Source organism: Ursus maritimus, unplaced genomic scaffold (assembly GCF_017311325.1).
Source record: "Ursus maritimus isolate PB19 unplaced genomic scaffold, ASM1731132v1 scaffold_26, whole genome shotgun sequence".
NCBI lineage: Eukaryota > Metazoa > Chordata > Mammalia > Carnivora > Ursidae > Ursus > Ursus maritimus.
This window is the reverse complement of record NW_024425119.1, coordinates 34,269,494-34,285,575: the sequence shown is the minus strand read 5'-3', so window position 1 is coordinate 34,285,575 and position 16,082 is coordinate 34,269,494.

Here is a 16,082-nt window from a genome sequence, read left to right as displayed (position 1 = left end):
CAGAGTTTTCAAAATACAGATATCTAGGTCCTGCCCCACCGCACCCCCTCAAGATTCTGATTGCTTTAGAGCTAGAATGGGGCCTAGAAATTTATATTTTGATAAAGCTCCCCAGGCAACCATGATGGGCTGAGACTTAGGAAACACTAACCTACCCAAAGCAGTGATTCTTCACCAGCAGGACAGTGGCTCACCACAGGGCCAGACCTCCACAGCCTGGCTCCTTCCCAGCCAGGTCCCCAAGAATCTGGCTCAGAGGCACTGAAGTTGCAAGGGCCAGGCTTGCATAGTTCACAGAAATCATCCAGATGATTCTGACATTGCGCATTAGTTGGGAATCAGGGATGTGAAGATTAATCAGCAATAAATAATGCCTAAGTATTGCATCATATGGTTTAAAATCTGTAATCTAGCCTGCCCATCCACACATCTCAGTTGTTTGGAAGTGAGTACAACAAAGAACCGAAATCATGAAGCAACCATTGAGAGACAACCTTTCTTTCACCTGTCTTCAAACAAGAATGCTTAGTAAGCAAGTCCCCTAGACAGTAGAGTTTCCAGTTTCTATTTTAAACCCTTTAGTGCAAGGAGGGTCCATAAACTCTCTCAGGCATCCGGGTCAGGACTGAACACCTTTATTTCCCAGATACCTTCCCTCTGTCTTACAGGCTGCATCCTTCTTGGTGCAGTCAGACCACCTTCGCCTACCCTCGGCGGAGATGGAGAACAACAGATGGTGACGGGATCTGGTAATGGATGTAGGATCTGTTTGTGCCTTGTATTGCCGTGATCAACAGCACTACTAAATCCCCTTTTTGCCCTCTACGGTAAGATCAGAATGACAGCCCAATTTATCAACTGTGAATATTGGTGTAAACAACTTCAAGGCCGGGATATTTTTCATACCCCCTCGAAAACTGTCATCAGTTCTGTAGAGGAGTAAGGAAACCGCTGATCCATTTAAGAAACTGTCAGCAGGTGTACAAAGAAGTGAAAGATGGATGCTTTCGAAAGGTCTTAGGAAAGGAGGCTCCAGCTGTCGGAATACATGACTTCTCATATACACTCCAACTGGCCACGGAGCAAGGGAAATTAGGAGGCAGAGTGTAACTCTCAACACTGCAGTTATCAGCAGAAGGAACAATTCACTTCAGAAGGAAATTTCCAGACACGCATTCCTTAGTTGTGAAGTATTTGAGTTACAGCAATGTCGTCTGTGCCACAGTGACCCAAAGTGCCAACTTTGGGATTAGACACTTGTGTCAAAAACTCTAAATTGAGTCTCTCGGCCTCCACTTACTGAAAATGATTAAGATCCCCTGCTTGGAAACATATACTGAGTCAAAACTTTGAATTTCCTTTTCAAAAAAATCATAGGTCATTATGCTGTCCACCTTAAAACTCAGCAGATCATCTGGGTTTGAAACTTCACAGGTCACTTATAGCCATTTATTAAAAAGATCAAAAACAAAACAAAACCCAAAAACAAAAGAAAACAAAACACAAAAACCATTTTTTTAAAGTAGATTTTCCTTTCATGTACAAAAACATTTTGCTAATCTAGTGGTTTTGCTTGAGTACAGCCGTCACCAAAACACTTATTCCAGCCATGTTTGAAAACGTGAGTGATCTGATGAAAAAGTAGCCTCAGCCATTTGTCATCCAGGACCCTGGTTGTGAGACAGTTACATATCACCCCCAACATGCTAATAAAATCATTTGGTTTTTTTTCATACTGGTTTTGATATTTGTTAAATAGTAGATAGAAAACAATTTCAAAAATATTAAGCTATTATACAAATGTACCATTCAATTAGTATTGTGTGCTGTGGGTTTATTTTTTTAAAGTAGTACGTTACAAACAAAAGAGATAAATTTGGGACTTATTTTAATAGCATCTCAGTGATGCAGTGCATTACTAAAATTAAGATTGACTTTTTTCACTACAGGGCTCTTTGTGTTGCATGTATTTTTAATGGTAGTTATAATTGAATTTGATATAAAATGATGTGATATAAGTAAAAGAATATAAATCCATCCATGGAATTAAGTGGAAAAAGACTGAAAAACAGAATGTTAACTTCTGAAAGATGCTAAACCCATTCATCAAACCGTGAGCCATTCAATAATACCCTCAACGTTTGCACTCAATTAAATCAACTTTATGGAAACTAGTCTTTCTTTTATATCACATGACTAATATAGAACAAACTTATGCTAACAGCAAAAAAAATTCACAATTTCCTTATAAATGGTAGTGTCCATGAGAATGAAACAAAAGGACCAAAACAAAAAGAGAAAGAATAGATTGAATTACTATTAGATCCCAAACCTAAGTGTCTTAAGTCTGGCCCGGATTTCTCTGAGTGTGCAAAACACTACTTATCTCCATAACTGCACTAACTAGTGCCCCAAACATTTAGAAAAGAATTGACTTGTGGCTGGAGTAAAGGGTTAAATCAAAGTCATTCAGCCAACCCGGTTCGCCACAGAGCTCATTTAGTCTCAGATGGGTTCGTTTGTTTGCACACAAACAGTAGGCTTCCTCAGACTTCCCATCCATGTTCTGGTTTTGTTATTTTGTTTATGATTTGTTTGTGACTAGTTTGGGTTAGTCACAGCCACTGCACAACCAAACGCATGTTAAACAGTGCCCTATTTATCCCTATTTAAAAAAAAAAAAAAACTTCCAATTCAACTCATGGCATTAGCTCCAAAAATAACTGCCTCTTCAACCCTTGAGGTCAGAAGACAAATCAGAGTTAAACCCAGCATCTCCTTTTTTGTCATTCCCTCTCTGAACTTAGATATACAGACACAGAAAGCATGTGAAAAGCACCACTTGGAAAACTACCTCAGTGGAGACGTGTCCCTACATGCGATTTGCTAATCCTGAAGAACATTCTGCCTGTTATAATCAGTGGGTTTATGTTTAAGTGACAGATTACAGTTTTTATAATAAAAATACCCATTCTGAAAAGTTCCTGAATAAGTACTCATGCTGAAGCCTTTATGTCAGAAAAAGGAAGTATTATAGCACGTTACAGATGGTCAAGACTGCGATATGCATTAGCTGGAGATGAGGCAGGAAACCTCCGCTCCACCAAAGCCCCAACGTGATAATCATGATGACCTAGCACTCCTGCCAAAGCTCGTAAAATTGTCTGTGATGGTTCCTTTAAACAGACGTAAGACAATGGAGAAAGGAGATTAACTTCCTTTTCTTAATTAGTAATAAGTCTTCAACCTATTATATTTGTCTAGCATTTCCCTAAAGCAATTATCAACATCACTTTGTTGACCTCCACAATGATTCTAGATGGGAAATCAGAAAACCAAATCAAATCTGCCCAAATCCCAAACCTCCACGTGTATTAGCAATCTAATCTAGAAGGAGAGCCTCCTGAAGGCAGTCATTTTCCTGCCACAAGTTCATGAGCAAACACAGCGTAAAAAGCATGTCCTCCCCCAAATCTAGGCCAATCAACATTTCAAAGAAAAAAAGTAGTAACAAAGATCTGAGCTGACTCCTATCCTCCACATTCTAAAACATGGTCTTGGGGCACCGGGGTGGCTCAGTTGGTTAAGCATCCAATTCTTGATTTCGGCTCAGGTTATGATCTCAGGGTCATGAGATAGAGCCCTGTGTCAGGCTTCATGACTGGTGTGGAGCCCACTTAAGATTCTCTCTCTCTCCTTCTTCCCCTTCCCACCCTCTCCCTCTCTAAAAAAAATAATAATAAAATAAAATAAGACATGGTCTCTCTCTTTTTTTTATATAAAGATTTTATTTATTTGACAGAGAGAGAGAAACAGCCAGCGAGAGAGGGAACACAAGCAGGGGAGTGGGAGAAGAAGAAGCAGGCTCCCAGCAGAGGAGCCTGATGTGGGGCTCGATCCCAGAATTCCGGGATCACGCCCTGAGCCAAAGGCAGACGCTTAACGACTGCGCCACTCAGGTGCCCCAGGACATGGTCTCTTTAGAGTAGAAACAAGTTCTCTACCTACCAACATAGTTTTACATAATAGGATACGAGTCTGAATAAACTAAGAATCTGCTTAGATTTGTGTAACTGGCTTCATTCCCACCACGGTATCTAACGGTTGGAATCTCAAATTTAAGAGGAGTTCTACCCACAGATGGGTGCTTCAGCTTCCCACTGGAAAGAAATTCATTTCTAAAGCAACTAATATCATTAAGTTGAAGATAGAAAATAAGAGGCAAAATCTAAGAACATATATCATTTTTAAAAGGAGGGCATAAGAAGAGCAGTAACAACAAGTATTAGACATTTTTTACTTCAATTTCCTTGCCCTAAGCCAACCCCTGTGGGCCAAGTGGTTAAAGACAGCCGTCCGCTGCATTCTGCCAGGCTCCAGAGACTTCCCATGCAGAACCTGAGTCAAAGTGTCACTCTTTCAGTGTGGCTCTCCCTCAAAGCCATGCTCTGTACATCTGCAGGTATGCACTTTCTTGGTTGAGGGGATGCTCCACGGACCCCTCGAGCTCTGCTGCCTATGCTGTTTTGAGCACCAGTTTGGTTCATCTGAGGTCCCAGGAGGAAAAGGACAATAAGGGCAAAAGCCGAAGTCATCCCTGCGGTTGAGCTTAGAGGCATTTTTTTCTGGATGCTTAACATGTTCACGCTGAGGATGGGGCAGAGGTGGGGGTTGGGTAGGGGCCTAAAGTAGATTCTCCTCCAATTTAATTATGAAGTGGCAAATGCTTCCCTTTATGGTCTCATATTTTTTCAGGTGTCTCACTGCCTTCTGGTTTCGCCACAGCTGTGACTGGAAAGAATTGCTCATACTTATGGCTTAAATGGACACAAGTTATCCTCATATGGAAGACCAATCTTCCCCAACTTATGTGGCTTATGCTGTGTTTTACGTCATAGCTAACTGCTGAAATTGTTGCTAAATAACCTTAATCTTTAATACTTTATTCCATTTTCCAGGGACAATCAAAATCAGATGGCAAAGCTTCTAAAACCTTCTCAGCTCTAATGGTACCATCCAGGATACTCTCCTGTGTTTCTTGTGCCATAAACTTAGTAAGTTTATTTTCAGGCAAAAGTACTTTGTGTTCACATGCTATGAGGATTGTTTTTTCCCACTTTCTCTTTTTCTTTTTTATGTTTGCCTTTAGAGTAAAATACCATATGGCAGACATGCATGTACACTGTTTGGTAGATTAATGAATTCCCACTGAGATCACATATTCCTCTCCTCTGGGAGTTTTTCTGCCTGTACTCCACATTTCAGGTTTTATACAGCTCTTTCTTGGTAATGCAACTTACAAATTGCATGTTTACATCTCTTTCTAGGGTGTGTACAACAGGAATCCTTGGAGTCCACGCTGATAGCACCTACTACGAAATTTGCTCAATACGAGTATTGGCGCCACCCTCCATACTCCAGACCAGCAAACAAGCAAGACCTATGTACAGCCTGTTGTGAAAGCTGGGAGAACACCAAATCTGGTTGACTCATTGCTCGCATATTTATTTCTCAACATAAATATTTTTTATATGAAGGAACCAACATTTTTTCCCAGGTACAAAGGGCTATTTTTTTAATCCCCCTTGTAAAGTGGTAGGAGAGGGTTTAATGTATATAGACAGCAGTAATAGAAACGCGAGCTTTGCACATTGCAGACTCTCTGACCTTTTAGCCTTCTGGAGTTTAACCATTTCCTGATGTCTTTTAACAGTAATTTTCTTGTTGGAAAAGCCCTCTCCAAACTGATAGCATCTAAACAAGTCTCTACCTTAATTGGAAAAATTCTCCCATAAATATTTATGCTGCAGTGATTAGGGCATTTACTAAACTCAACTGCCCATTATGGGTTAAAACAGGGAGCATTGTTTTGGGTTGCCTAAAGCTTGACATGGTTTATTGGAGGGGACCCGAAGCTGTAATTTATTTAATCAAGCCTCTGACCCCAGCCCTCTGGAGTAGCCAGTAATTGTGAGGGAGAACTAACCCACGACCGCATTGACTAGAGTCAGTATTCTGGGCTGTAAATTCTGTAAGTCTAATTTGGAAGAAAAAAAAGAAAAAGTACAAAATATGTAGAAATGAAAGTCCCATGCATTTGTTCATTGTACTTTGGTAAAGATAAATAGAAGATGATAGATAGATAGATAGATAGATAGATAGATAGATAGATAGATAGATGATAGATAGAAGACAGATCGAATTTTAAAAACAAAAAAACTTCAAAGCCGTGAAGAAGAACCATTTGCTTCCTGCTAGTTTGATGTCTCTTTGTGGCTCCTTGCCCTCTTTCAAGTTCTGAGGCTCCATCACACAAGAACTGACATGGCATTTAATTTAATATTTGCTCTTGAAAATATATCAAATTTAGGGAAGGTAGAGGTAAGGAAAGGCTTTTGTATTAAAATCTGGCTAAGACTCCTGTGGAAGCACAAATTCTAGATAAACTGAGCCCAAGGTAAAAGCATGACTGCTGGCTTTTCTTCCCAAGTGTCTAATTGGTATTATTTCTACATTTGAGGTTGGGATTTTCAGGAACTAGACAGTGAGCATGAGTGTGTATTTATATCGTGTGTATGTATATGCATGTATGTATGCATATTTATACAAATAAATACATTAAAACCTTTTTTCTTTTTAATTTCCATCTCCAGGTGTAGATTTTCTCCTGATTCCATTTTTGAGTCATGATTAATTATATGTTTACAATAAAAAAGAGCCTCTTCTCCATTGGCCTTTTGACCTCCCAGCTGCAGACCTAAACACCCATTCCTTATTTTGAGGCATGATGTAAAAGAGATACTAAAACCAAAAACATTTTTTTTTTTCCCTTAAACTCTTTACTACCATTACCTGGCTGCTGCCCTCCAGATTTCTAATTCAAGAAGAAATTCTTTTTTTTTTTTTAAAGATTTTATTTATCTATTTGAGAGAGAGAGCACAAGCGGGGGAGAGGCAGGAGAGGGAGAAGCAAGCTCCCTGCCAAGTAGGGAGCCCAATGCGGGGCTCAATCCCAGGACCCCAAAATCATGACCCAAGCTAAAGGTAGATGCTTAATCGACTGAGCCACCCAAGCGCCCCCAAGAAGAAAGTCTGCATCAAAAATTACAATGGTTTATTAAACTATAAATCATGTTTCCTCTTTGTTTAAACGTGCATTTCATTGAGCCCCCACATTTTCCTTAGCCCCTTTGGAGCCTGGCAATACCAGCATCTTTTAATGGCTTCTTTTGTGCTATTTTCCATTAGCAAATACTTGTGAACAGCCAGGTAGGGACCTAGGTTAGACATTTAGGCTAGACAGGTTGTTCCAATAACTGTCCAAAGGACTTTTTATATAATAAGAGTATCATGCTCAGATGCTTTTAGATACATAGAGAGTACCTAATGTTTCAGCTTTATTCAAATCAGCTATAAACAATCCTCCAAGGAGCTCTGAACACAAAAGAAAGGGTTAATTTATTCTCCACCAAACAGATTACCTCACCTTTAATTCAGAAAATCTCTTTGAAGAAGCTTATACCAGGATTCTAATTTTTCCTGTTAAATTATTCATTCCTTGTTCTACTTGGGTGTTATTATCTCTGTCAGAGTGATGGATGTTACAGAAACAGTCATTAGGTTACAAACTACACAGATTTAAAAAAAAAGAAAGAAAAAGGTAAAATTATGGCAGAAAAACAAACAATAGATGTGATTATGCAGGTCTCTCTGTAAGGGTAATCCAGGAGCTGAGGATAGAGGTTTCCTGTAAAAGGATAAAAATGTCCCTAGAGGGGGAAAAGTGGGGGAATAGATCTGTCGCTGTGCTGGCTAAGGGAAGATGCCTGTGGATAGTGACCTTGCTCCTTCGCACTGGTACTGTGCTCCGAAGTTACGGTCACAGGCTCAACACTTCATCCGCACTGGGGTCATTCCCTTGACAGGCAGCACTGTGCTCCATGACCACAGATGGCTCTTATTCTAGCCAGGGAACTCCAAAGTAGGTGGCATTGATTCAGAGCAAGCTAGACAATGAAACTAGAACCAGCCCAGGAAAAGCTCAACGTCCACACAGCTAAAAAATTCGCTTCCATTTGCATAATAATAACAGTTCATTTAGCATTTCCTAAGGGCTCATCACAGTTCCAGGAGTATTACTCATTTAAACCTCTCAACAACCCCTTTTACTCCCCTTCTATAGATGGGAAAACCAGAAACAGGGAAGTTAGTCCCATTGGCTAAGGCCACACAGCTGATGAGTGGAAGAGCCAGCATTTGAACCTAGCATGGTTCCAGCCCCCATGCTTTCAGTGACAGACGGAATGATCTTCACAACACACAGGGCTATCGTCCTTAAAAATAACAAGTCCTTCATGACTGCTCACAGAAATGTGCTGCGACATGCTATTCAAATCTGAGTTCAGAAAGGAAGTGTTTGGTTGGCTCTGACCACCCTCGGTCCATGAAAGGCATCGCTGTGGAAAGAGAAGCTCCAAATCGGGAAGGACGATCTCCAGATGCTGTCTCTGAACTGCATGGAAGAGGGTCAAAACGTACCACCCCAAAACATGCCACTTTGGCATATTTTCTTGAGCTGCAGGCAAGTGAGAAATAGTAGATGCAGGAAGGGCTATTTCTACCTAAAAGCAAAAGCAGGGCATAAATTTCTAGGGAGAAAGGTGCTCTCCCTGTACCAGAAAGAAGAGAACATTCTTCTTACCAGAGAAGGGGTCCACACCAAGATGAATCTGTGCAAACAAACCTTACTAAAATAACCCTTCTCATCCATTAGTTTCCCCTATATATTTCCTCCTCACCTTTGCACAATGTACTGGCCCTAATCCAAGCCCCTGTTTCCTTTGTCTTGTCACATCTCCATAATTTATTGCTCTTTGTTAAATGGTATATAAACCTCCAGGTCTAACACTCTCTTTGTTTGCTTTTTTTCTTTTCTGTTAAGCTGTCTTTCGCCAGCTTAATTTGTAGGCGCCAGGCACAAAACCTAAGAGTAGAAGAAAAGTCCTTCCTCCCCATACCATCCCATCACAAACTTTACTTCTTCTCTTCCCTCATCCTGACTGATCTTCCTCTTAAAACACAGTGTGGCTCTCAGTTGCTTGATTGTTCCTTACTCGCCCAGTGTTAACTCCTCCCACCCTCACCCGTCACTGATCACCCAATGTAGTCTCCTAATGCATCAATTTCCACCACTTTCCCTAGTATGCCCCATACAGCATTAACACATCCTTAATCTTCTCACTGTACGTTGCATCTCGTGAGGACCCCTGGCAAAGGCCAGATGGATCCCTGTTTCAGGCTCTCCCACCATGGCTGGGTCCTTCGTCCATCTGTCTTTATTTGCCCACACCAACCAGTTTTGCTGTTTGGTTTCATGTTTTCTTGTTTTCTTATTTTCTACCAGTACTCGAGCATCTAGTCAATGGCAGCCCCCATACAGAAAACAAACCTGAGACTGAAGACTGGTAAAGTTGCCCACCATCACCCAGCGAACAGGCTGTGCCGGGACGCACACCCTCGCCTGTCTGCACAGGCTCTACTTGTAAGACTCCCTGCACAGTGAAGGCTCCCCCTGCATGGATTTTTTCATCCAAGGGGTCCAGTGCAAGCCAACGCATCATTCTGGTGCTCAACCCAAGAAAGAGCCATCTGTTTCACTGCTAGAGGAAAATCTGGTTCTGTCAGACTTGAGAGATGGGACAGTATACACAAAACTGTATATACTGTACTTTATGAGAGACTTAAGGGATTTTTTTAAGTCACTTTGATAATTGTGATATATACTTTGATAATTGTGATAATTGTGATATTTATGGGCTGACATCCGAACTGGGCCCTGAGGAATGGGCTACTCCACTCCACTGCCACTGTTTCAGCACTGTGGCCCCAGCTGTTTCAGACCAGAGCCCCCATGCAGGGCCACAAAGCCACCCTCAGCTCCTGGTACCTCAACGGAGGATCTTTACAACCAAATACAGGATCACATCACCTGGAATGAACCTCGGGGTTTCCTGACACCCACACTTTGAAGTGCCTCCACCCCACTGCCTTTTCCCTTGTGCCAGGGGAACACATCAGCTCCGGCCCCGCCTCATGTCCTGATTAATCCCAGCACTTCCTATTTTCTACTCCGCCTGCCCTCTGTCTTCACAACCCTCACCTAGTTCAACTCTGCTTATGCTACAAGCATGCTGAACTCATACCTCCTGCCCAGCATCCAGCCGTGTCTTGGTATCATGTTTAAAAAATAGTTAGACGGCCTATGTATAAATCCTGACTCCACCACTTAGCTGTGAGGTCTTCGTGTCCTGTGCTTCGGTTCTCCCATCCATGCAACATCGGTAACAAAACACCCATTCCAGAGTTGCAAGGGTTAACTTTTATAATCTATGTGAAGCTTTTAATAAAACCTCGATAAATGTCAGCAATTATTAACAGTTTGACTCCATCTTCCTCTACTTTACCATCTTCTCCTTCACTTTCTCTCCACTACCCAACTTCTTAAAAGATTAGCAGACATAGATGTCTGCACATCTCCCACCCTTCTCTCCTGCAACTTTTGCCATCTGAGGTTAGGTCTTGTTGCCCCAAAGCGATTTCTCTTGGTAGCTGCCCATGAGGCTTCATCACCACAGAGGATAATGCCCAAACCTCCATCTCTAGCCCTTCCTTTTCTGCTGAGTTAGCTTCTGAGTCAGCCCACGATTCCAGCATCAGCAAAACACCTCGATTTTCATCTCACAGATACCTTAAAGTCAACATATCCAACTCGGGGCTCAATCTTCCCCTATATATTTATTCGTCCATTCTCATTCCTTGTCTTGGTTCATGGCATCATAATCTTCCCAGTTGCAAAGGTTTGGAAATTTGGAATCACCCTTCCCATCAAATCATGTATCAAATGTTAATTCACCCTCAGAAATATATCTTCCTCTTGTACTTCTCTTCCATCCAAACTTCTCTGGCACAGGTCCTTTCTCGTTTCTGCTAAAAGGTCATTCTACCTCACCCTTCAAATGTTTCTCCTCCATGACAAAGCACAGATCTTCCTAAAATACAGATTTTGTTGTGCCATTTCATAATCCATAATCTTCAGAGTTTCTCTAGTACACACAACTAATCCAATTTATCAAATTTTGCTCCATTTCCACTACCAGATACTTTCTCATCTTTATCACCAACATTCCCCACAGTCCATCTGCACCTGTACATGCGTTCCCCAAACATGTCTCACATCTCCCTGTTTCTCCATCTTTACTGTTCTTGGCCAGCATAGTAGAGTGGTTAAGGACAATCTCTGTAGTCAGATGGCCTGGGTTTGGATCCCATCTCCACTGCATATGAATTGTGTGACTTTAAGCAAGTTACTTGGTTTTCTTAATGGTAAAATAATGTTTATAAAAAGACTTAATTCATAAGATTGTTGGAAGAATAAATGAGATAATATAGATAAAGCATTAGAGCTGCGCCTGACACCAAGCAATCATTACTCCATAATGTCAACTATCATTGACATATAGCTACTATACACTCCTATTGATGTTCTTACGCACCTTTTCAAATATAAATCCCACCTCTTTGAAAACTGTCAAATGTATGGGAGTTTTAAAAACATATTCTTATGGGATGCCTGGGTGGCTCAGTCAGTTAAACGTCTGCCTTCGGCTCAGGTCATGATCCCAGGGCCTAGGGATCAAGTCCCGCATGGAGCTCCTTGCTCAGTGGGGAGCCTGCTTCTCCCTCTGCCTGCTGCTCCCCCTGCTTGTGCTCTCTCTCTCTGACAAATAGATAAAATTTTTAAAATAAAAAACTATATATATCCTTATTATTGATTTCTAGCTTAGTTGAAGTATGATTACATAAGAGTTGATATGAATCCAATGATTTGTTGAGGTTTGCTCTATGGCTAGTTCACTGTTCACCCTCTGGTTTATTTTACCTATTTTTTGTGCTTTGCATAAATGGTGCCACTATCTGTGAATTCTTTTGTGCATTCCTTCTTTCAATACTCGTTCAATATTGTAACATCTGCTATCTTGTGTGGCTGTGTTTCTTTCCTTTTTATTGCTGCATAGTATTCCATTCTATGACTATACCACATTTATCCCTTGTTCTGATGATGGACATTTGGATTTTTGTCTAGTTTGAGCATTACAAACAGTGCTATGAACATTCTTATATATATGTATACTGTGACACATGTGAGTTTCTTTCCAGCACTTTCCAGAATGATGGCACCAATTTATACTTCCACCAGCAGTATATAAATGTTCTTATTGCTCTACATTCTTGCCAAACATGGATTTTTTTAAATTTTTGCTACCTGAAGGCTGGATTAATGGTATCATTATTTTCATTTCCTTGATGATTAGTTTCAGCAAATTTATATGTCTGTTCTTCCATCTTTTCACTTTCAAATTTTCTGAATTCTTTTGTTTTAGATGTGCCTCTTCAATTTAATATATAGCAGAATTTTGTTTCTTCCTCAGTCTGGCAATTTCATCTTTTGACAACAACAAAAAAATTAGCCCACATGCATTTGTTATGATCATGGATATATTTCAATTCATTTCTACTTTCTTATTTTGTACTTTCTAAATTTTCTGCTTTTTCTATGCTTTTTCCTTTAATCTTTCTTGCATATTTTTGTGAAATTTTTTTCTCTTTCTTGTTTCTGTCCACAACTAGTTTGGAATTATAAATTCTTCCTTTATTATTTTAACCATTAACCTAGAAATTTTAACATCTGTATTTAATTAAAGAAAGTCTAATTATCATAATATTTTAGCTATATCACTATTATACCCACAAAATTAAACAATATTATTATTGTTTATACAAACAGTTCTTGTTCATTTGTTTTTCTTGCAAAACTAGGGTGTACCATTAATATAAAAAAAATCCTTCACTGTTGTCTGCCTAAAAAAAAACTATTATGTAATTCTTAAGCTTGCAAGATAATTTTGCTAAGTACACAATACTAGGTTGACATTCTGAAGATAGCTCACTTTGTTCTTTTAGTTTATACTGTTGTTATTGAGAAGTTAGATGCCAGTCTATTTCTTCCATAGAAATCCTGTTTTTTTTTTTCTATTTCTAAGGTTTTTTGTTTTGGTTTTGGTGTGTTTTTGATATAAAGAAAGTTAATTACAAAATGTCTTGATGTGGATTTTTTTTTTTCAACTTGCTTGGAAGTTTGTGGACTCCCTGCTTCTAAAGATTCATAGTTCTTTTATCATTTCTAGATAATTCTCAGACCTTATTATTTCAAACAGTGCCTCTCTACATTATCTCCACTTTTCTTCTGGCAGCCCGGTTAGACATTTGTTATATGGTCTCACTGCATCTTTCATGTTTCTTGATCAGTCTTTTATAATATCTTAACTCTTCTTGTTACATTCTGAATTTCCTCAAATATCTTCCTATTTATTAATTCTCTCTTCAGCTTTGCTTAATGTTTTATTTAACCTATTCATCATGCTTTTCATTTTAATTGTTGTATTTTTTATTTCTACAATTTCTATTTGAATCTTTTCAAATTTGCCTATTCATTTTTATTTTTATTTTTTAATAATTTTTTATTATGTTATGTTAGTCATCATACAGTATATCCTTAGTTTTTGATGTAGTGTTCCATGATTCATTGTTTGCATATGACACCCAGTGCTCCATGCAATATGTGCCTTCCTTAATACCCATCACCAGCCTATCCCATCCCCCACCCCCCCTCCCCTCTGAAGCCCTCAGTTTGGAGGAGATTATGCTAAGTGAAATAAGTCAAGCAGAGAAAGACAATTATCATATGGTTTCATTCATTTATGGAGCATAAGAAATAGCAGGAAGATCAGTAGGAGAAGGAAGGGAAGAAGGAAGGGGTGGTAAACGGAAGGGGGAATGAACCACGAGAGACTATGGACTCTGGGAAACAATCTGAGTACCTATTCAATTTTTAAATCTCTTGTTCTATACTTCAAATATATTTTTATTTCTCTAATCAAATTAAATATACTAATTCAACCATTACAGTATCTAATGTCTTTGTGGGTCTGAGGCTGCTGTCTTTATTTTTAAGTTGTTTGGTTGTTTTATGCTTTATTTTGTTTTTTGTTTTGACTACTTATGTTCTTGGTTGCTTCTTTCCTTGAATTTTACAATTTTGTTATCATAAACATATGTTCCATAAACTTCTTCTACGGGAATTTTTGAAGTCCGGATTTAAAAGGTACATTCCTCCAGAGAGGATTTATATTTGCTTCTTCCAAGCATCTTGGGACACTACCAACATAGGGTCACTTTATAATAAATTCTCAGCTTATAAGGTATCTCAAACACAAAAGTATGAATTTGGGCTCCAAACCTCTGTAATGGCTGGCTTAAGGGAGAATTTTTCCCTCCCACCCAGAGTCAAAGTCATGGGAGGAATTTTTCTAGTTCACCATCTCACTGACCATAACTTTGGACATCTGAGGTTTTTTTTAATCTCTAGTCTGATATCCCCTCTGGTACAGTCTTGGCCTTTCTTCACAACCTGCATTTATCAACAAAATGAATGCTCTAAGTCATGAGGAAACAGTAGATGATTTTAGAGGAATAGCTGATTTTCACCACTGGCTTACCTTTATGATTTTGTACTTTTGCTTTATTTTTCAGTCTCTTACATTTTCCTTTACTTTGTTTCTAGCACAACGATGCATGTTAAATATATATATTAAAATACTTTAATGAGAATTGTCAGGTATGGGAGGCCTTTAGAATTTCTAGTCTGCAATAAAACTTCAAATAGATGTCCTCTCAAACACAGAGCACTTTTTCAGTTATTTTAAATAACCCATGACAGATTTTCTTATATATTATTTGAGCTATTTATCTATGTGTTTGCCTCTCATAGGAGCATGTAGTGTTCCTGGAAGAAAAGCAACTTCTTATTCAGTGTTTCTCCACCCCAGTTACATGGCAAGACCTTGCCTTGAGTAGATGTTCCATGAATGAATGGTTTAATGGCCTCACTCTCTCTCCTGGGCTTCCATAGAAGGTATGCCTAGCAAAGAGTACTTACCACACTGCAACAAATTGTTGGCATTTCTCCCTACTCAGTACATTAGAGTTCCTCATAGGAAGTGATCTTGTTTTATTGTCTTTGCATTCTATGGCTTAGTTTAGAGTCTGGCCTATCATGAACACTGATTAAATGTTGACTCAGAGCAGTCATAGCCTCGTCTCCGAGATTGCCATGTCAGGCAGAGAAAGCAACTGTATTTATTTCAAGAATGACACGGAGTCCAGTGATTCAGATGGGCTGGGTCATGCCTGCCAAAGCTGAGACAGAGGAAACGGAAAAGTCAGGGTTGATGGTCTCCGTTGTCATCTTTTCTGAGAGATGTTACTTTAGGGGCCAGAGACCAAGGGAGAATAAAAATAAATTAATTAATTAAACAGAACTTAAAACTCTTCTCTTTCTGTTGTAAATTTTGATGAGTTTCACAAAAAGAAGATCTAATCCTTCTGCCTTCCATTCATTTTAGGGAAAACAGATGTTCAGTACTTCAGCATCTTTGGTTAAGTTCTGTAAGTGAGCTTAGACTGGCCGAGTTGAAATATCAGAGTGTGTGCTAGAATGACAGTCTCTTACAAAACTTCATAAATAGACATTCAGATCTGAAATCTTCAACATTTTCTGGAAAATGTTCCTAAGACTATGAGCACCTTGCAATACTTCAGATTTTATTGGAGTCTTATTTTGACCTACAGGAGGTCATTTCAGTCCACAGAATGAGGGCCAAGGTAAGGCCCACCAAGACAGAGACATTCTGATTCCTAATGAGGCTCTAATGAGTTTCACTTGGGGGGTCCAGACTGCTTGAACTGGGACACTCCCTTTTCCCGCACACCCTTTTCGGGCAGATCAGCTCCAGCACGTAGCCTATGGCTGCCAAATGTGTAATTTGCTGGGAATTCAGTAATAGTCTCCTTGACCTGTAGGCTTTCAAGTTTGCTCTGTTGCCCTCTGCCTTCTAGTCCTTCATCTCTTCCAGAAGTTTTATCACATAGCCTGACTTAACTTTTGATTTTTGTTATATAATTCT